We start from the raw sequence: 23039 nt of genomic DNA on the forward strand, positions 1-23039 counted from the left end.
CTGTGATCCACCAAGAAGCTAAACAACAGCCTGTAGCTCAAAGCCTGTCTCTACTGGAAGATTTCATACCATCACCTTCTGAACCGACCCAGTCTCTGCGTACCCACTTCATCTTGCGGTTAACACCAACTGAAAAGCTAACACTACAATTCCAGTCTTCATCCAGTTAAACTCCAACTCCTCAATGTCAAAGAATTCCTCAATGGACTATGACTTGGGGCTCTGGAAATCACATAAAATAATATTAATTTCTGTGATTGTTCCTCTGTAAATTTCCTCTTCTCCATCCCGCTCTTTGCTGTGTGTCAGTGTGGGTCTATGGAGTGGCACTTTGATGACAATATGTTTCCGTGTTTTTGAACATGAAATAAACGTAACCTTCTGAGCTCATCTCATCCTAACTCGAGTTTGCTGTGAATTATTAATAAATTGGATCACAAAAAAAGCAATTGGGGAAACACGCCACCACATATTTTTAAAACATTTCAAAGCACCTTCTGCTTATAGACAGGTGATAAGAAGAAATAAATACAGTTAATCTATCTTTCCCTTGCCCATAATGATACAAAGTCTGCCTCAATAGCAGGTCAAGGGTAATGTGAAGAAATCTATGTCTAGTTGTTAGCTTCTCATTTGACCCTTGCTAGAAGTATTCGTCACCACTCTGTCCACCTGTGACTCCACTTTCAAGGAGCTATGAACATGTACCCCTAGATCTCTTTGTTCTGTAACTCTCCCCAACGCCCTACCATTAACTGAGTAAGTCAAGCTACCAAAATGCATCACCTCATATTTATCTAAATTAAACTCCAGCTGCCATTCGTCAGCCCACTGGCCCAATTGTTCAAGATCCCGTTACAATCGGAGATAACTTTCTTCACTATCCACTACGCCATGAATCTTGGTGTCATCTGCAAACTTACTAACCATGCCTCCTATATTCTCATCCAAATCATTAATATAATGCAAAATCATCCAAATCATTAATATAAATGACACATAACAGTGGACCCAGCACTGATCCCTGAGGCACACCGCTGGTCACAGGCCTCCAGTTTGAAAAACAACCCTCTACAACCACCCTCTCCGAAGCCAATTTTGTATCCACTTAGATACCTCACCCTGGATCCCGTGAGATTTAACTTTATGCAACAACCTACCATGTGGTACCTTGTCATAGGCCTTGCTAAAGTCCATGTAGACAACATCAACTGCACTGCTCTCATCTATCTTCTTGGTTACCCCTTCAAAAAACTCAATCAAATTTGTGAGATATGATTTTCCACTCAAAGCCATGCTGACTGTCCCTAATCAGTCCTTGCGTCTCTAAATGCCTACAGATCCTGTCTCTCAAAATACCTTCCAACAACTTACCCACCACAGATGAGAGGCTCACTGGCCTGTAGTTCCCAGGCTTTTCCCTGCAGCCCTTTTTAAACAAAGGCACAACATTTGCCACCCTCCAATCAATGTTTCTTTATTCACTCTATCAGAAGTTTCAATATTTTAAAAACACATGTCGATAAGTCTCCAATGATGTAGTGGAAAGTCTCTTCTCTTAGCTTTAACTTCCTATTCTTGGTGTCCTCCTGTCCAATGTACACAACTGGCTTTCTATGGCTTGAATACCTGTTCTAACATGGTGTACCCAAAACTGCACACAGTATTCCGATTGCATCGTAACCAATATTTTGTGTACATTTGTAATTATTTCTTTATTCATCTACTCCATGCCCCTATTTATTCTACCCAATATACTATTTTTGTGGCTTTATTTATCTTCATTGGCTGTAAAGCACTTTACAAATATAAGTTTTTTTAAATTCATTCATGGGACCTGGGTGTCGCTGGCTGGCCAGCATTTATTGCCCATCCCTAGTTGGCCTTGTTCAGAGAGCAGTTGACAGTCAACCACATTGCTGTGGCTCTGTAGGCCAGACTAGGTAAGGATAACAGATTTCCTTCCCCAAAGGACATTATTGAAAGAGATGGGTTTTTCCAACAATTGACAATAGTTTTATAGTCATCAGTAGATTCTGAATTCCAGATTTTTTTTACTGAATTCAAATTCCACCATCGGCTGTGGCGGGATTCAAACCCAGGTCCCCAGAACATTAGCTGAGTTTCTGGGTTAATGATCTAGTGATAACACCACTAGGCCATCACCTCCCCTTTACTCAGTTTAAAAGGAAATATGTACCTGAGCTCAGTTAGCAGTGACCTTTCTGCATCTTTCCATTGGTTGTATAGTTCCACTTCATGTTATTTCTCCTAAAATATTTTATTTCACAACAGCCCCCATCTACCAATGTCTGCCCTTTCCACCTACCTATCCATGACTTCCTAAGGTCTTTCACACTCTGAATTGCTGTTTGCTAAATTTCTCGCGTTTGTGTCCTGAGTAAATTTGAAAATTGTTTTTCTTACCCCAGATATTCAGTAAACGCAGAGACTCACTTTTACTGACCCCTGGGGGGAAGCCTTTTCCAGCTCTTCCCATCTCCAAACTCTACCCATTTACTATAATATAAATAGAAAGTGCTGGAAAAACCCGGCAGGCCTGGGAGCATCCAAAGAGAGTGAAGCTGAGTTAGAGTCTCAAGTTCAGATGGCTTCTTCAGAACTGAAGAGAGGTAGAAATGTGATGGGGTTTATGCTGTTGAAAAAGTGGGGCAAAAAGGAAAGTCGGACAGGTTACAGAGAGGGGGCGATTAAATGACAAATATGTCATGGAACAAAAGGTAATGGTTGTAGTGAAGAAGCAGAGTATTGACCCAGAGTAAGTGCTAACAGCAGATCAAAAAATGGGGGTTCTGTTATAGCAAAAAACCAAAAAAGAAATACAGACAGGCACTTGAGAAAAAACATATAAAGTGAAGAACAGAGTTCATGATCTGAAATTGATGAACTCAATGTTGAGTCCAGAAGGCCGTAAAGTGCCTAATCAGAAGATAAGGTACTGTTCCTCACACTTGCGTTGGGTTTCACTGGAACACTGTAGCAGGCCAAAGAAAGAAATGCAAGCATGAGATCAAGCTGGTGAATACAAATGATAAGCAATCAGTAAATCCTGTCCTGGTTGCAAACTGAACAGAGGTGTTCCTCAGAATGGTCACCCAATTTGCATTTGGTCTCGCCAATGTAAAGGAGACACCATTGTGAGCAACAAATACAATAGACCGGGCGTACTGGTAAAATTCAGACAGGCGTGTGGTAGGGTGGAAACTGTGGACAAGGGGAATTATATCTTATTTTTCGGAGGGAAGGGAAGGACTTGTGCAGAAGTACGGGAAATGTGTCTGACAAGGTTGTGGACCCTGTCAACCATAGTGGGGTGGAATCCTTAGTTAAGAAGAAAGGAAGGCATGTTGGAAGCACCAACAGTTGCATCGTCAGAACAAATGTGATGGAGAAGGAGAAACTGGGAGAATGGTTGGAGTCCTTATGGGAAGCAGGGTATGAGGAAGTATATTCAAGGCAGCTGTAAGGGTAGGTGTATAATAAATATATAGGCTATCTCCAGAAATAGAGACAAATAAGTCAAGGAAGGGGACAGAAATTTTGGAGATAGTTCAAGTGAAGGTGAGGGAAATTGGAAACTGGTTATGTTTTCAGTTCCGGGCAAGAGCAGGAAGTGACACCAATCCAGCCATCAATGTACCGGCAAAAGTGTTGTGGGAGGAGGCCTGCATAAGACTGGAACAAGGAATGTTCCACATGCCCCACAAAAACACAGGGATAACTGGGGCCCATGCAGGTACCCCGAGCAACGTCTTTTATTTGGAGGAAATGAGACAAGCTAATGGAGAAATTGTTCAATGAGACAATGGGTTCAGCCTGGCAAAGGAGGGTGTTGGTGGATGGGTCTGTTCAGGCCTCCATTCATGGAAGAAATTGAGAGTCCTCAGGCTGTCCTGGCGGGGGATAAATATTCACAACACAAAGAAGGTAGTTTGGACCAGGAAACTGGAAACTGTTGAAATGACGTAGGGGCTCAGAAGAACCTCAAATGTAGGTGGGCAGTATGATATTCTTGGTCTCATTGAGCTAATATAGAATATTTGCAGAGTCTGCTGAGGTAGAGAAACCATTAATTTTATTGGAATATCTCTTCCTGTGGCTTCTTGCTATCTTGCTATGAGGTCTACAAGAGAGCAAAATCATGAGAAATCCTATCACTTCCTGAGATGATGCATAGTGTGTCTCATTAGCATATCACACTGTTATAATTAACCCCTTTATACTACATCTCCCCCAAGTCTCTGACTTCAATCTATGATTTATAGAGAGAACTGTTGTGTCAGTTTCACTAGTTCTACCTTAGCTCCTTTAGAGGAAATTGAGGATTTGAGTCCTGTGGGTGATCTCTCAGGCGCCACTGGACAAGAGTGAATTTATGGATGGTTCAGGTTCACCAGTCAGATAGTCATCTGGATCTCTCGATGAACACCGCATCTCTGGTCTATTCAGTTGTGTAGATGACTGCTACAACTGTATAGGAGGTTGCTTCTATGTCGCAACCAATGCATGTCTGTCCCATCTCACTATTCCGTTATCTGTTTGGGTGAGGTGGGACCATGGATGTGGTGTCTGTTCCACCACTTGTCCATATTGAATTTGGTCTCAGATGCAAACTGGTTCTCTTAGCTGGAGGTCCGGAGTGTTGTGTGCTTTGTGATGTTTGTCATAGTTCCACATCTGGCTGGAATGATGCTCACCCTCCTTCTTGCTCATCTTGTCCGAGTCATCAGTTTGTACACATAGCATGGCATGTGTATGGGAGAGTAGGATGTTGAGTTCTCAGTCTTCTTTCCATGAGGAGTTCACATGCTGCTGGACCGTTTTTGGAGTTGGGTTGAACAATAGCTTAGGAGTGCAAGTTGGATGTCACCATTCTTCTTCAGCAATGCTTTCACTGTACACACTCCTCTTTAGCTTCACCATTGACTTGAGACTATCTTGGTGAGCAGATAATATGGATAATTCCTTACAATGCTGTGAATTCTTTGAAGTGTTCGTTCGCAAACTATGGTCCATTGTCCGAGATTACAAGGTCTGGGATTCCATGCGTTGTGAATATCTCCTTCAGTTCTGTAATCACTGCTTCAGAGGAGTGACTCTATGGTTGTTTGATTCCTATCCAGCTGGAGTACTGTTCTACTTCAATCAAGATCACCTTATCTCTGTGCGCGATGAGGCCCATTCCAAGGTATTCTCATGGTTTTGATGGAAAGGAAGGTGGTGTCAGAGATTCTCTTCTCTCCTGATGATGAATAGCACAAACAATAAAGCTTAATATTACCTCTTCCAATGTCTTTGAGAGACCTGGCCACCAAACAGATTACCTTGCTCTGCCTCAACATCCTACAGTGCACAAATGTTCTTGGGGCAAATGTTGTCGTATATCAAGACTGAATATACCAATCTCTCATCATAAATGAGGAAATCATCAACTACACTGGAGATGTTCTCTCTGTTCATAGTGCTGTCTGAGAATAAGATTAAAAACAGAAAATGCTGAAAAATCTCAGCAGGTCTGGCAGCATCTGTGGGGAGAGAATAGAGGCAACGTTCTGAGTCTAGATGACCCCGCGTTAGAGCTCTGGCATGAACGGCTCCCGGAGGAGACATCGTGAAGGCCAGCGATCAAGTTTGGGGGGATCGGAGGAGCAGCGATGGGGGATTGCGAGGCTGGCCAGTGATTGGGGGTGGGTGGATTGGAGGCACAGTGACGGGGTATCGTGGGGCTGGCCAGCGATCGGGGGGTGGAGGGATCGGAGAGGCAGTGATGGGGGATCATGGGGCTGGCCAGCAATGGGGTGGGGTGGGGGGATCGGAGGGGCAGCGATGGGGAATCGCAGGGCTGGCCAGCAATCGGGGGGTGGGGGGATCGGAGGGACAGCGATGGGGGATCGCGGGGCTCGCCAGCGATGGAGGGGGGGATCGGAGGGGCAGCGAAGGGGGATTGTGGGGCTGGCCAGCGATCGGGAGGCTGGCAGTGTGGGGCTACTGCGCATGTGCCGGTCTCTGCTCTGACAGATTGGTGCAGGCACAGTGGCCCGCTCAACGCTATGCTGCTGGTCTCTCCAGTGGGAATAGACCTGCCTACTGATTTTCAATGTGAATCCTGCTGGGGCACGCTGCAGTGCACCGAGTGTGGGAGATTCATTCTGAAAATCCCGCTGAAAAATCCAGCAGGAGTTACTCCAGTTTTTAGGTGAATTTGGCACTTAGAATTTTTTGGGGAGAATCCCAGCCAAGGTTTGGCACTGCAATAAACCAAATTTAAAAAACAAACTTGGGGTTTTAAGGAAAGACTGAATTACTGATCAGAAGTACAGCTATAACAAGAAATAGTGGAGTTAAAAAAAAGTAAGTAATAAAAATGACCAGAAGGTGAGAGGATCAGTGTGTGTGTGTGTGTGTGTGTGCGTGTGCGTGTGTGTGTTTGTGTGTGGGTCTGTATGTGTGTGCGGGTGGGTGGGTGGGTGAGTGGCTGCGTGTCGGTGACTGTGTGAGTGGGTGAGTGTGGGTGGGTGTGGGTGAATATGTGTGTGGATGGGTGAGTGTGTGTGTGAGTGTGTGTGTGTGTGTGTGGCTGTGTGGGTGGGTGTGTGTGTGGGTGGCTGTGTGGGTGTGTGTGGGTGGCTGTGTGTGTGGGTGGCTGTGTGTGTGTGTGGGTGTGTGTGTGTGTGGGTGGGGGTGTGTGGGTGTGTGTGGGTGGGTTTGTGGTGGTGAGAGCGAGTGAGAAAGCTGAGACTAGGCGTAAGGGCGACTCCCACTCACTCCCACTCATTCATTCAGTCTCTCACACTCTCCACTGCACACTCACTCACTCACTCACTCCCACTCCCACACACTCCATCACTCCCACTCCCACACACACTCTGTCACTTTCACTCCTACGCACACACACTCCATCACTCAGTGACTCCCACTCATATACTCTCCGTCACTCACTCACTCACTCCCACTCCTACGCACACACACTCACTCACTCACTCACTCACTCCCACACGCACACACTCGGTCACTCACTCACTCACTCACTCCCACACACACACACTCCATCACTCACTCACTCACTCCCACGCGCGCACACTCGGTCACTCCCACTCCCACACATGCACACTCCGTCACTCAGTCACTCCCGCGCAGTCAGGGTGCGATCTTACCACCCACGCTCCTGCTGCAGCAAAGTCGGAGAATTTGGCGATAAGTCAAATCTCCATTTACTGCAGTGAGATGGGAAAATCCTGCTGCATGAACAATCGGAAAATTCTGGCCTCAGTCTCTCACTTCTCCCTCCCCAGGCCTGCTTGAGCTCAGCCCTCCCCAAGCCAGCCTGGAGCCCTCCCTCCCGGCCTACCTAGACCCAGGCTCCCCTAGACCCCTCCCTCCCCAGGCACACCTGGACCCTCTCTCCCTGGCCCTACTTGGCCCCCTCCCTCCCAGTCTTGCCTGTTCACAGGCTCCCCAAGACTCCTCCCTCCCCAGGCCTACCTGCACCCTCCCTCCCCAGCCCTGCCTGGACCCTCCCTCCCCAGGCCCTGCCTGCCCCCCCCCCTTCCCCGGGCCCCCCTGGACCCTCTCCCCATGAGCACACCTGGACCCCTCCCTCCCCAGGCCCCCCAGAGCCTCCCTCCCCAGCCCTGCCTGGACCCCTCCCTCCCCAGGCCCCCCTAGACCCTCGCTCCACAGGCACATAAGAACATAAGAAATAGGAGCAGGAGTAGGCCATCTAGCCCCTCGAGCCTGCCCCGCCATTCAATAAGATCATGGCTGATCTGACGTGGATCAGTACCACTTACCCGCCTGATCCCCATAACCCTTAATTCCCTTACCGATCAGGAATCCATCCATCCGCGCTTTAAACATATTCAGCGAGGTAGCCTCCACCACCTCAGTGGGCAGAGAATTCCAGAGATTCACCACCCTCTGGGAGAAGAAGTTCCTCCTCAACTCTGTCTTAAACCGACCCCCCTTTATTTTGAGGCTGTGTCCTCTAGTTTTAACTTCCTTACTAGGTGGAAAGAATCTCTCCGCCTCCACCCTATCCAGCCCCCGCATTATCTTATAAGTCTCCATAAGATCCCCCCTCATCCTTCTAAACTCCAACGAGTACAAACCCAATCTCCTCAGCCTCTCCTCATAATCCAAACCCCTCATCTCCGGTATCAACCTGGTGAACCTTCTCTGCACTCCCTCCAATGCCAATATATCCTTCCTCATATAAGGGGACCAATACTGCACACAGTATTCCAGCTGCGGCCTCACCAATGCCCTGTACAGGTGCATCAAGACATCCCTGCTTTTATATTCTATCCCCCTCGCAATATAGGCCAACATCCCATTTGCCTTCTTGATCACCTGTTGTACCTGCAGACTGGGCTTTTGCGTCTCATGCACAAGGACCCCCAGGTCCCTTTGCACGGTAGCATGTTTTAATTTGTTTCCATTGAGATAGTAATCCCATTTGTTATTATTTCCTCCAAAGTGTATAACCTCGCATTTATCAACGTTATACTCCATTTGCCATATCCTCGCCCACTCACTCAGCCTGTCCAAATCTCTCTGCAGATCTTCTCCGTCCTCCACACGATTCACTTTTCCACTTATCTTTGTGTCGTCTGCAAACTTCGTTACCCTACACTCCGTCCCCTCCTCCAGATCATCTATATAAATGGTAAACAGTTGCGGCCCGAGTACCGATCCTGCGGCACGCCACTAGTTACCTTCCTCCAACCGGAAAAACACCCATTTATTCCGACTCTTTGCTTCCTGTCGGATAGCCAGTCCCCAATCCACTTTAACACACTACCCCCAACTCCTTGTGCCCTAATCTTCTTCAGCAGCCTTTTATGGGGCACCTTATCAAACGCCTTTTGGAAATCCAAAAACACCGCATCCACCGGTTCTCCTCCATCAACCGCCCTCGTCACATCTTCATAAAAATCCAACATGTTCGTCAAGCACGACTTTCCCCTCATGAATCCATGCTGCGTCTGATTGATCGAACCATTTCTATCCAGATGCCCTGCTATCTCCTCTTTAATAATGGATTCCAGCATTTTCCCTACTACAGACGTTAAGCTGACCGGCCTATAGTTACCCGCCTTTTGTCTCCTTCCTTTTTTAAACAGCGGCGTAACATTAGCCGTTTTCCAATCAACCGGCACTACCCCAGAATGCAACGAGTTTTGATAAGTAATCACTAACGCATCCACTATTACCTCTGACATTTCTTTCAATACCCTGGGATGCATTCCATCCGGACCCGGGGACTTGTCCACCTTCAGTCCCATTAGTCTACCCAGCACTGCCTCTCTGGTAACATTAATTGTATTAAGTATTTCTCCTGCTGCCAACCCTCTATCGTTAATATTTGGCAAACTATTTGTGTCCTCCACCGTGAAGACCGACACAAAAAACTTATTTAAAGACTCAGCCATATCCTCATTTCCCACTATTAACTCCCCCCTCTCGTCCTCCAAGGGTCCAGACACACCTGGACCTCTCTCACCCTAGCCCTGCCTGACCCTGCCTGGACCTCTCCCTCCCCAGGCCTACCTGGAGCCTGACCCTGCCTGGACCTCTCCCTCCCCAGGCCTACCTGGAGCCTGGCCCTCCCTGGGCCCACCTGGATTTGGCTCTCCCCAGACCCACCTGGACTTCACCAATTTGCTCTCCCCCTAGCCTGCCTGGTGTTTGCTTTCCATGAGCCAATTGAGGCCAAGGTTGTACCCGGTTCTGAAGCCGCGTCACCCCCACACTGACACACCCCACCCCCCTTGCCACTCGCTTGCTCCGTTGTTACCCCCCCCCCCCCCCCCCCTCCTCCAGGCCACCAGCTCTTACCCACACACTCCCTCGTGAACCTACCTGCTCTGAGTTCCCAGCCAAGAACTATGATATTGAAAAGCTTACCCAGCAACTGATGAACTTAAGCTTGTACAATCACAGGCTGGTTTCTCCGTGCATTGACTGCTGATAGCAGCCATTGATGTGCTTATCAGCAACCAATGAATGGGGATTGGATGAGCAGGCCCTGAACATCTTTAAGAATTCTGTCAGGAGTTGGATGGTTGCCTACACACCATGATGTGGCGGGCCACATGTAAATGTGTCATGGGTCAGGGAGTGGCAGGATGAAGTGTTGGTGCTCAGCCTCTGCAAGGTAGAGGTCAGCATGCCTGATGTCGGTAAGTTTGGTAACAATGTCAGGGTAAGAGCTGAATGGAACGCAACATTTCCAGACAGAGACAGATTAGAGTGAGTGAGAAGAGCAAGAAAATAAAGATGGCTGATGTCCCGCCAACAGTTCTCAATTAAAAGATCAAGAGCGGGTAAGAGGCCAGATGAAGGGCCCCAGGTGGAGGTAGAGTATTGTGCCGAGCCCAAAGTTCATTGGGGTGAGAGTGTAAGGCAGTAAAGCAGAGTCCTTTGCCAGGTACAGATTGTTCAATGTCAGACAGAGGAAGCTCAAAGGGTGTAGTGATGGAAAGAGGTGCGATCAGAAGAAGGAATGAGGGCAGAAGAAATGGATAGGGAGACATAATCCAGAGGGGTGTAACCATAACTTGTTGGAACTTGTGCTCCTTAAAACCTGAAAGGAAGAGAAGAAAAAACATGCTTAGTCAAAAGTATATAATTGAACTACCTTTTTGGCAAAACCATTTATAAAATTTAACTATAAATGCCCAATATCTATAAATATCCAATAAATACTACCGAAGTCAAGGAATTGTCATTTTAATGAAGGTACACTTCACACCTTCTCAGACACATCCACTCTGATGTGGAATTCGAAAATGATGTTCAGAAACAAACTGTTTTCTAAAACAGAGACTCTTCTGGCTTAACACTGAGTAGCTGCACCCAATTCAAAAGCTTCACAGCTTCTCAGCATCCCACACAAAGGAACTACTCTACAGGACTTACCCCCACAGCCACTCAACTCAGTTAAATAACTAGGCGGAAATGTGAGTGTTGAGGAGGAAGTAAAGAGGCTTCACAGTGATTTAGACAAATTGAGTGAGTGGGTAAATACATAGCAGTTGCAGTATAACATGGATAATTGGGAAGTTATCCACTTCAGTAACGGTGGCACAGTGGTTAGCACTGCTGCCTCACAGCGCCAGGGACCTGGGTTCAATTCCCGGCCTGGGTCACTGTCTGTGCGGAGTCTGCACATTCTTCTTGTGTCTGTGTGGGTTTCCTCCCACAGACCAAAAGATGTGCAGGTTAGATAGATTGGCCATGCTAAATTTTTCCTCAGTGTTCCTGAACAGGCGCCGGAGTGTGGCGACTCGGGGATTTTCACAGTAACTTCATTGCAGTGTTAATATAGCTTACTTGTGACAATAATAAATAAATAAACTTAAAATAGAATATAGAATATTATTTTAATGGTGATAGTTTGGGAACCGTTGATGTACAAAAGAACTTGAGTGTCCGTATTCAATAGTCATTGAAGGCAAACAAGCCGGTGCAGCAAGCAGTTAGAAAAGCAAATGATATGTTGGCCTTCATTGCAAGAGGATTTGATTACAGGAGCAAGGATGTCTTACTGCTATTAGATATTGCTAATGGATTCTGGTCTACCCCATAGCAAAAGAACACCAACACAAATTTGCATTCACTGTTGAGAATCAACAATACACTTGGACCTGCCTGCCTCAGGGATTCCAGAACAATCCAGCCATTTTTCACAAGCACACGGCACAAATAATTGAACCTCCTGCCTGTGCAGGGACAATCATCTTACCATATATGGATGACATCTTAATTGCTTCCATGAAACACTACCTAGCTTTGCACACAGTAATCCAGGCAATCCAGGAAGCAGGTCTTAAGCTTAACCCTAGTAAAGCCCAAGTAGGACAGGAACCGGTGACATATCTGGGACACGTTATTTCACAAGGCAAAAAGAAAATCCCCATTACACAGGAGCAAGGATGTCTTACTGCCATTATACGGGGCCTTGGTGAGACCACACCTGGAAAATTTCGTACAGTTTTGGTCTCATTACCTAAGAGAGAATATGCTTGCCATAGAGAGAGTGAAGAGAAAGTTCACCATACTGGTTCCTGGAATGGCACGATTGGCGCATGAGGGCTGGACAGACTGGATGTAGGAATGTTGTTTCCCCTTGCTATGGGGGTCTAGTGCAAGGGGGCCTCGAGATACAGGGTAGGCCATTTAGGGCCAAGATGAGGAGAAATTTCTTCACTCAGAGGATGGTAAACCTGTGAAATTCTCTATCACAGAAGGCTGTGGAGGCCAAGTCATTGAATGCATTTAAGAAAGAAATAGATTTAAAATCATAAGAATCCCTACAGTACAACAGGAAGCCATTCGACCCATTGAGACTGCACCAACAACAATCCCACCCAGGCCCTATACCCGTAACCCAATGTAATTACCCTGCTAATCCCACTGACACCAAGGGGCAATTTACCATGGCCAATCAACTTAACCTGCACATCTTTGGAGAGTGGGAGGAAAAGGATTTCTCGCCACTAAAGGTGTCAAAGGGTAGGGGGAACAACAGGTGTATAGCATTGAGCTAGAGGGTTAGCCATGACCACATTGAATGCCAGTGCAGGCTTAGTGGGCCAAATGGCCTCCTCATGCTCCTGTTTTCTATGTGTCTGTCCCTTTCCTTAAATATCTTTTCCCCCTTTCATCTCAGATGCTATTGTCATCAAACACCCTCTTTGAACTCAACTTCTTCAAATATACAAAACTTTTCATGTTTTCTATTTTGTTTTTACTTTTGGGTCAATAAAATTTTAAATACCCTATCCTGTTTACTCATGCACCCCTGTGAAATGCAAATATCCCTTATCACCTCTGAACTTCCCTTTGAAATTCAACAGCTGAAAAACCAATTTCCCCACTTCCTCACAACGTAAACTTTAGATCCAACCTATTTTCTGGTGACTCGGACTCATCATAACCTCTCATTACAAATCTACAACCTAACTCCTCTAACCTCACAGACAACCTGTCTCTAGTAACCTTCTCCCTGTTTAACACAAACGCACAGTTATCTTTAGCTACACAGAAAACATAATCGCAAAACATAAAAATATACATCTCTCATCACACATTTTCCCTAATATTTACATCAAACTATATGGAGTGTTTTCACTCTCCCTCCCTTCTTAAATAGTGGAGTTACATTTGCTTTTCTCTAACTGGCAGGAACCTTTCAAGAGTCTATAGAATTTCCCTGTTGCCCATGATAAATTCTCCTGCCTCTGCCTGTAATGGACCCACATTTGTCCTTGTGAATGTTTTCCTTTTTACACACCTAAAGAAGCACTTACACTCCACCTTTATGTTTCACACTAGCTTGAATTCATATTCTATGTCAGATTAAATGACAAAAATGTCATGGAACAAAAGATAAAGGGAGTGGTAATGGTTGTAGTAAAGAAACAAAGCATAGTTTTGGTTGTAAGGGTGATATGTGTTAAGCAGGCACAAAACTTGCAGCTTTGGAATTCAAAGGAAAGCAGTAAATATTTGAAGACTGATCTTTACATACAAAAGAAGACCCCAGTAGGCATGAACTGACCAAGAGGGACAGGTCCAAAGGCATAGAAATAGGAGCAGGGGTAGGCTAAATGGCTTCTCGAGCCTGCTCTGCCATTTAATAAGATAATGGCTGATCTTCAACCTCAACATCACTTTTCTATGCAATCCCATATCCCTTGATTCCTCCAGAGTCCAAAAATCCATCAATTGTACCTTGAGTATATTTAATGACTGCGCATCCACAGCTCTCTCAGGTAGAGAATCCCAAAGACTCGCAACCTTCTGAGTGAAGAGATTTCTCCCCATCTTAATCCTAAATGGCTGACCCCTTATTCTAAGACTATGTCCCCTAGTTCTAGACTGTCCAGATTGGGGAAAATGCCCTCTCAGCATCTACCCAGTAAGGAAATCTCAGAATTGTACAGGTCTCATTGAGATCATCTCTCATTCTACTAACTCCCAGAGAGAGTAGACCATTTCTACAAAATCTCCTCAAAGGACAATACTTTTGTCATGAGAATCAATAGTGAACCATCAGTGGATCTCATTCGAAGCAGGTTTAGAAACCAAACCTGTACACAGTGCTCCAGGTATCTTCCCAAAGCTCTCAGCAATTATAGCAAAACCTCCTTTCCAGAATTTAGGGAACTTTGGAAGATTACAGCTAATGCATTCACTATCTCTGCAGCTACTCATTTTAAGATCTTCGGATGTAGGCCTTTAGGTCTTAGGGACTTATCAACCCTTAGCTCCATTAGTTTACCTAGTACTTTTTCTGCAGTGATAGTGATTATTTTAAATTCTTCTTCTCTTTTGGCTCTGGATTTTCTACTATTCTTTGGATGCCTTTTATGGTTTCAATGTGAAGATAGATACAAAATACTTACTCAAAGTCTCCGCCTTTTCCTCGTTTACCTTTCCGAACATTAGGGTTGTAATCCTGTTGCTATTTTCCTAAGAGCTCTGGCTTAATATTAAAGTAAGAACTTTTTCTCATACTCTTTCCATTTAATTATGCCACTTGAAGAGATGTTAAATATTAATTGGTAAAGCAATGAAAATATGTCCATACCGAATCGGTACTCTAATCATTTTTTACAGGTCAAAGTAATAGACATAAATTGCCTTTGGGACTTGTATTAGTGTTTATAAATAAATCATATTTATATTCCATTTTTTCAATTGCAATTAACAACTAAATAAAATTGAGCAAACACATCAGCAAGTCCTCATTGTTAGTACGGCAGGCTGAGGTCTACTTTAAAAATATTGATGTGGAGATGCTGGCCTTGGACTGGAGTGGGCACAGTAAGAAGGCTCACAACACCAGGTTAGACCTGATGAAGGAGCAGTGCTCCGAAAGCTCGTGATTCCAAAGTTGGACTTTAACCTGGTGTTGTGAGACTTCTTATTGGAAATATTGATCCTATCAAAAAGAAACTCTTTACCAAAGAAATTGATTATTTTTAACAGTCAGGCTTTTGACCAAAGTGGGTGAAGAGACCGCTTTCGACCACTGTTTGCAAAATTATAATGACATCATGGAAATTGCACAGCTTTCAAACATGTTGCTTATGACCCTTCATTTCAATGGGGACAGTGGAAAGTAGCTGTCAATCAGGATATATCCACAATGGTGAGCCTTTCAGTACTTCTCAAACAGCTATCCAAGGACTGAAAAAGTACAAATATAAATGGATAATCCAATCGTCTGTTGTGACAGAAATTCTAAGACAATAATTTGAACACCTTCTAAGACACTAATCCCTCAAAATGTACAGCAATAAAGACAAAAAAAGCAGAAAATTCTGAAAACACTCAGCAGTCCTGGCAACATCAGTGATAATAGAAACAGAGTTAATGAGTTGAATTCTCCCATATCATCTGCAGCTGGGTTCAATGGTGGACAGGCGGGTGGAGAAGTTGGCAGGCTGGAGTCCAAAAATTGTTTTTACGCCGGCGTGAACATCCCGCAGGACCTTCTGCTGGTGTACACCATGGTGGATTGAGAAACCCACCAGAGGCTGGCATGAAACTGATTTGCATCCCGCTAATGAGATGCAGATTAAAGCCCGAGTGGAATCTTCCACCCACCCCAATTCTCTGCAGCGCCAGTGGGAAAACACTCTGGTCCAGAACACGTCTGGAGCAACATGGTGTATGGAAGATGGGACTCACCTGAACAATGCCTGGAGTTGCCTCTGGATTTTGGGATGGAAGTCACCAGCCACCCCGGACCCCGGAACACCACAGCAATGAGTAGGGGGGAGCATCCACCAGTGGATCTTCCAGATTAAGTGTCATTGAGGAGGTCCATCTTCCAGCCTCAGAGTGTTCCTAGAGGTCCAACTTCTTCCACAATGGGTCATTGATGTTGGACGCCTTTTCAATATGGCACCCAAATGTGACAGTGGGACGCTTGCGATCATGCCCATCCCACCGTGCAAAACGGCGCTGAACCCCAGGTGCATAATTAATGAGTTCAGAGTTGGAAGATATGGGGTGGGATTTTACAACCTCGCTCGGGCGAGGCTCGTATAATCCCGCCCAAGGCCAACAGAGAATTCTATTCTGCGAGCCTCGCCCGTCCTGATTCCAGAGCAGGCGAGGCGGTAAAATTCCAGCCATGGTGTGACTTCCTGCCGGCCTCCGAAGTGGGACACCTTCCCTGTTTGTGCCACGGGACTTAGGCTCTGAAGGGAGAATTCCACCCAATGTTTTAGGTCATAAAATGTAAGGCGTGTTTCTACATTAATGATGGTTTTTGAAAACAACTGTTGTTGAATATAGTCTAAGTACAGAGTGTGGGGCACATAAACAAATGAGTTTCAAGTTCCAGCTCCTAAGTATTAAAAGCTGTTTTGCAGGGGCAAAAAAAATCATAAACATTGTGGGATGTTGAACTTCAACAAACATGGAAATACCATAATAATTACTGAGAGTACGGGTTGGACCTCTTCACCTCTTCTGGAATATTGATCCTGAATGTCCTTGGCCCTTTGATCCCTGTGTAAAGGCCAAGACAGTAAGAAGTCTCACAACACCAGGTTAAAGTCCAACTTGGTTAGACTTTAACTTGGTGTTGTGAGATTTCTTACTGTGTTTACCCCAGTCCAACGCCGGCATCTCCACATCATAAATGCCAAGATCCACGCCAACTGGGATTTTTTGTTAATAACACTGCTGTCCGGCTCCTCGGGAGAGTTCCTTGTTTACATAAAGTCATTATGGACAATCTGAGGTTCCTGCTTGAGCTGCAATGTGTGGGTATTGCTTTGGCAACCCATTGCTTGAATAGGCATTGGCCACCTCAACGTCAGCACCTTTCCTCCTCTCTTTTATCTGCAGATGTTCAGGCTTAGACTCCCAAGTGGGCCTCACTAGCATTCCTGCCATTTACAGAACTTGGCCTCAATCAGACCATCCTCCTGCCAAGCTCATGGCAAAAATGCTGTTTTAATTGTGAGGTTTACGGGATTGTTAAGTGTTGGGATTCTGTCTTTAAGATAAAATGAAGGGGTCATATGACCTGATCTGAAGTCTGCCTGACAGCAATCCTGCGTGATTTGATTGTTTGCAATTACAAGGATTGTGTTCCTGGGAACAAGGCACAAGTTGTTTACCCTTAAAGACATTGGTAGCAGCCTGAGTGTTAAATGTTGTCACGACCATTTTAGGAGGGGTGGGTTTCTCCATTTGTCCCACTCTGTTGGTTATAACCGAGTTTGATTTTTTTTTAAATGTGATTTTGCCAATTCAGTATTTACTTAACTATAGCTAAGAATTAGCCAGCCAGATTCATTGAGTTAACAAGTGAGGAATTCGTTTTATTACTATAGATGTGAATGTCTGTGCTGACATTTATTGCCCATCCCTAATTGCCCTTTGAACCCAGCGGCTTTCTAGGCCATTTAAGAGTCAGCCACATTGATGTTGGTCTGGAGTCACATGTAAGTAAAATAGATAAAGTTGGAAAAATTATTTATGAATTGTCCGAATGTTTGTTCATAGCTTAGGAGTTGCTTTCCATGTTGGCTGCTGGTATTTTGGTTTCTAACAGAAGCAGTTGCTCTGCAGCCACGACTGGCTGATTCTCTTGAAGGCAGTGGCGGTAGTAGCTCAGTGGTTAGCACTGCTGCTTCACAGCTCCAGCGACCTGGGTTCAAATCCTGGCTCGGGTCGCTGTCTGTGTGGAGTTTGCACAATCTCCCCGTGTCTGCGTGGGTTTCCTCCGGGTGCTCCGGTTTCCTCCCACAGTCCAAAGATGTGCGGGCTAGGTTGATTGGCCATTCTAAATTTCCCCTTAGTGTCCTGGGGTGCATAGATTAGAGGGATTAGTGGGTAAATATGTAGGGATATGGGGATAGGGCCTGGGTGGGATTGTGGTTGGTGCAGACTAGATGGGCCGAATGGCCTCTTTCTGCACTGTAGGATTCTATGATTCTGTGGTATTGAGTTGGAATCCTCCTATAAGAACTCTCAATTTGCAGCAATGTAGTCTTCTGGTAGGTTTTTAAGCCATAAACAAGGCTCAGCTATGTTGACAGAAATTTCAGACAGAGAGTGAGAGAGTAAGGCTGTTTCTCCTATTGCCCTTATGGCCATCTCCATCTGTTAGATCACATCCAGTATTTTGTACACCTAGAGCTGGGTCATATGACCTCTCTCGGGTTTCATTCTGGGGCTTATGTTAGCCATTATCTCTGAGAGTTCTGTAGGCTCTGCGATTCCATAAAGTGACTGGTGGCCTTTACAACTGCAACTTAGTCGCTTGCCACAGGGATGTATCCTTTGGTTTTCACAAAATGTTATTTTCAAAAAGTTCAGTAGGTGACATTACAAATTAATATTCTACATTGCACATCTTTGTAACTGTGGATAGACTGTGAGTCTCCACCATCCCAAGTGGGAGAAAGGCTTTAAGGGGTAGGTAGGAATGTGGGGTTGAAGTTACAATCAGATCAGCCATGATCTTATTGAATGGTAAAGCAGGCTTGAGGGGCCGACTGGCCTACTCCCACTCCTAATTCACATGTTTGTGTCCCAGAAAAGTTTTGAGAATGTCAACTTGTAAACATTTTGCTTTAAAATATCCATTTACTTGCAAGATAAATGAGTGTTTGGGTCTCAATGATAACTAATCAGCATTTCTGCCTAGATACAAGGCCCATGTGATTCACATTGCCATGGAAATAGGCTTTGAAAGGGAAAGAGTTTCCAAGATAGCCCTGAAAACTCACAGAATCACTTAGTTTACCAGGATCTTGGAGAACGAGAGCAGCTCTTGGCACCAAGACATTGGCTCACCATGCAGGAATGCAAGTGGGAGTTCACACCCAGATTGAAAAAAAGTAATGAGAAGCTAAAATGAGGCTGGAAGATTCACTAGGTTTGCATTAGAGGAAGAATTTCTGGGGAAAAACACCTCACTGTTAAAGACAGTTCTGAGTTTAAAACCTTTGTGAAAGGGAGATCGGGTTTTGTGAATGGGAGGTCAGGCCTCACTAACTTGATCGCGTTTTTCGAGGAAGAGTCGAAGATGATAGATGAGGGAAAGGCAGTGGATGTTGTATACATGGACTTCAGTGAAGCCTTTGACAAGGTACCTCATGGTAAACTAGTACAAAAGGTAAAGTCACATGGGATCAGAGGAGAGCTGGCAAAATGGATACAGATCTGGCTTGGCCATAGAAGACGGAGGGTAGCAGTAGAGGGGTGCTTTTCTGAATGGAAGGCTGTGACTAGCAGCGTTCCATAGGGATCAATTCTGGGATCTTTGTTGTTCTTAGTATATATAAATTATTTGGACGAAAATGTAGCTGGTGGAGTTGCTGATAGTGAAGAGAATTGTCAGAGGATACAGCAAGATATAGACCAGTTGGAGACTTGCATGGAGAAATGGCAGAAGGAGTTTAATTCGGATAAGTGTGAGATAATGCATTTTGGAAGGTTCAATGCATGTCGGAATTATACAGTAAATGTAAGAACCTGAAGGTGTATTGACAGGCAGAGCGATCTGGGCGTACATGTCCACTGATCACTGAAAGTGGCAACGCAGATGGATAAGGTAGTCAAGAAGCATATGGCATGCTTGCCTTCATCGGTCCGGGCATTGAGTACAAAAATTCACAGGTCATGCTGCAGCTGTACAGAACCTTAGTTAGGCCTCATTTAGAATATTGTGTACAATTCTGGTCACCACATTGTCAGAAGGATGTGTGGATGACGGAGGTTGACGGGTGATCTGAAAGAAGTTTACAAGATTATAAGTGGCATGGACAGAGTGAATTGTCAGGTGCTCTTTCCTAGGGTAGAAAAGTCAAGTACTAGGGGACATAGGTTTAAGGTGCGTGGGGAAAAGTTTAGAGGAGATGTGTAAGTCAAGTTTTTTACACAGAGAGTGATGAATGTCTGGAACGCACTGCCTGGGGAGGTGGTGGGTGCAGGTATGATTGTGGCATTTAAGGGGCAACTAGACAAATACATGAATAAGATGGGAATGGAAGGATATGGATTCTGTAAGTGCATATGGTTTTAGTTTAGGCACGCATCATGATTGGCACAGGCTTGGATGGCCGAAACGGCCTGTTCCTGTGCTGTACTTTTCTTTGTTCTTTGTTCACAAGCTGTGAAAGAAAAATAACAAAATTAAACCCGCAGCAGCAAAGAATCAACTTGGACAGTAAGAATCAACTTGGTATATCTGTGATAAGCCTGCTTTTGGTTATGCAAAAAGAAAAAAGGCAATGTTCTGTTCTGTAGTTTCAAATATAAGTTGCCAACAAAAATAGTGTTTAGTTCTTTTAGTCTGTTTGTCACAGTCAAATCCTGTGTAATCCTTTCAGCTATTAACTGACAGTTCAAATTTCCTTTTAAAAGTCATCGGTCTCTACAGAGATCATGGCCGGGATTCTCCCAAAACAAAACTAGGTGCCAATGGGCGGGAAATATTTTCCCAACATGATTGTGCTAAAAAGAAGTGCTTGGGAGACTCGTGACTAGCGTTCAGCTAAAGGCACCCCCCCTCTCCCCCCCCCCCCCCCCCCCCCGCATTGGTTTCTCCGGGCCCATATCATCGTGCCGCAAAGCCCACGGATTTTCAGGGTTATTGTGTTTAATTAGTGGAAGAGAATCCTGGCCTTCAGTGGGGATTGCAGTGGGTTGAGGTGATGGGGAACGGGGATTCCTAACAAAAATTCAGGAATTGATTCTAGAACTTTCCTGATCAGACTCAGCAAATCAGTATCAGTAAATCCTATCTCACTCAAAACCCTAGTCACTTGCGCAAAGTTAAAATTGGGCTCAGTTACTTACAGGTTAAATCCACTGAGCTATCATGAAAGCCCATTCAGCACATCTTTAACTTCAACTTTTAATTCATTTCAATTTAAAATGAATTGCAAATAGGTGTTCTCAGGCTCCATCCGGTGGCCATGGTTTGAAATAGTTTCACTCCCTTCGATTGTTATGCCCTGGTAATGGTGCTTAAAAGTTCAATTTAAAGCAGTGTTCCGGTGGTGATATGTCACTGAAACATTCTTCATGCAGATGGTCAACCTAAGACATTAACTCTGCTTCGTTACTGCAGAAGCTGTCTGAACTGCTGAGTATTTCTAGAATTTAATTCTTCAGATATCTGCAGCACTTTGATTTTGCGGTAGAATTGTCAGCTGGGATTTCCCAGTCACACCCATGGTAGGACCTGTCGAGGGTGGGACAGAAAATGTGGAAAGGCAGCCAATCATCCATTGACTTTCAGCGGGAATTTCAGGGCCTACACATGGAAAATCCCAGGCATTTCAAAATTCAAATTCAAAATTCAAATTCATATTTCAAAATTCCTTGGATTCTGGTAAGGTCCCGGTGGTTTGGAAACACATTAATGTGATGCTCTTTTTCAAAAAGGGAGAGAGGCAAAAGTTAGAAAACTATAGGCCAGTTAGCTTGACCTCTGTGGAGGGGAAGTTGCTGGAATCAATCATTAAGGAGGAGATGAATGAGCATTTGAAAAGGCAAAGCTCAATCCACCATTGCCAACTTGGTTTTATGAAGGGAAAGTCTTGCTTGACAAACTTGGTTGAGTTCCTTGAGGACATAACCAGCAAGGTGAATAGTGGGGAACCTGTGGATATGGTATATCTGGTCTTCCAGAAGGCGTCTGACAAGGTGCCGCATAAAAGACTGATCCAGAAGGTGGGATCGCAGGGGATTGGGGGTGGAGTACTGGATTGGACTGAGGATTGGCTGACTGACAAAAAACAGAGGGTTGGGATAATGGTTCCTTCACTGGCTGGCGAAATATAACTAGTGGGGTGCCGCAGGGGTCAGTCCTCAAATCTCAACTGTTTACAATCTAATAAATGATCTGCAAGTAGGGACAGAGTATAGCATAGCAAAATTTGCAGATGATATTAAAATAGGTGGTAAAGTAGACAGTGAAGAAGATATAAAGATTTTACAGATGGATATAGATAGGCTAGGAAAATGGGCCAAAATTTGGCAGATGGAGTTTAATGTAGATAAGTGTGAGGTTGTCCATTTTGGCAGAAAAAATAGAAAGGTAAAATATTACCTAAATGGAAAGCAGATCCAAAATGTGTCCAAGCAGATCCAAAATGTGTCCAAGCAGAGGGATCTGGGTGTCTATGTTCATGAATCGCAGAAAGTCGGTATGCAGGTGCAGCATGTAATAAAAAAGGCAAATGGGATGTTGGCATTTATTGCAAAGGGACTGCAGTGTAAAAGTAGAGAAGTGTTGTTGCAATTGTATAGGGTGTTGATGAGACCACATCTGGAGTATTGTGTCCAGTTTTGGTCTCCTTATTTGAGGAAGGATGTGGTGGCATTGGAGGCAGTTCAGAGGAGGTTCACCAGATTGATTCCGGGAATGAAAGGGTTGACGTTTGAGGAGAGATTAAATAGTTTGGGATTATATTCGCTGGAATTCATAAGGATGAGAGGGGATCTGATTGGGGTATATAAAATTTGGGATTGATAAAGTAGATGTTGACCAAATGTTTCCTTTTATCTCAAACAAGGTGTCACAGGTATAGGTTGAGTGACGGTAGATTTAAAACTGAGATGAGGAGGAACTTCTTCTCGCAGAGGATGGTGAATTTCTGGAATTCACTGCCTCACTGTGCGGTGGAGTCTGAATTGTTGAATGGTTTCAAGAAGAAGGTTGATATATTTCTAATTTAGAAAAGGGATAAGAGGATATGGAGAACAGGTGGGGAGGTGGATTTGAGATGAGGGAGAGATCAGCATGACCTGATTGAATGACAGAGCAGGCTCAAAGTGCTGAATTTGCCTACTTCTGCTCCTAATTCCCATGTTCCTATTATTTATTCTTCCATGTGCTGCTCTCTCCCCACTCCCCAACACTCACTGCCATATATAATTTAATAAGACTTTTGGGACCAGTTTCACTGGGGAATAATTGTGTAGGATTGCATTAAGTGTATTGTATTTTTATTCATTTGAAACATTTTGCA

Source organism: Mustelus asterias, chromosome 3, assembly GCF_964213995.1.
Source record: "Mustelus asterias chromosome 3, sMusAst1.hap1.1, whole genome shotgun sequence".
Lineage (NCBI taxonomy): Eukaryota > Metazoa > Chordata > Chondrichthyes > Carcharhiniformes > Triakidae > Mustelus > Mustelus asterias.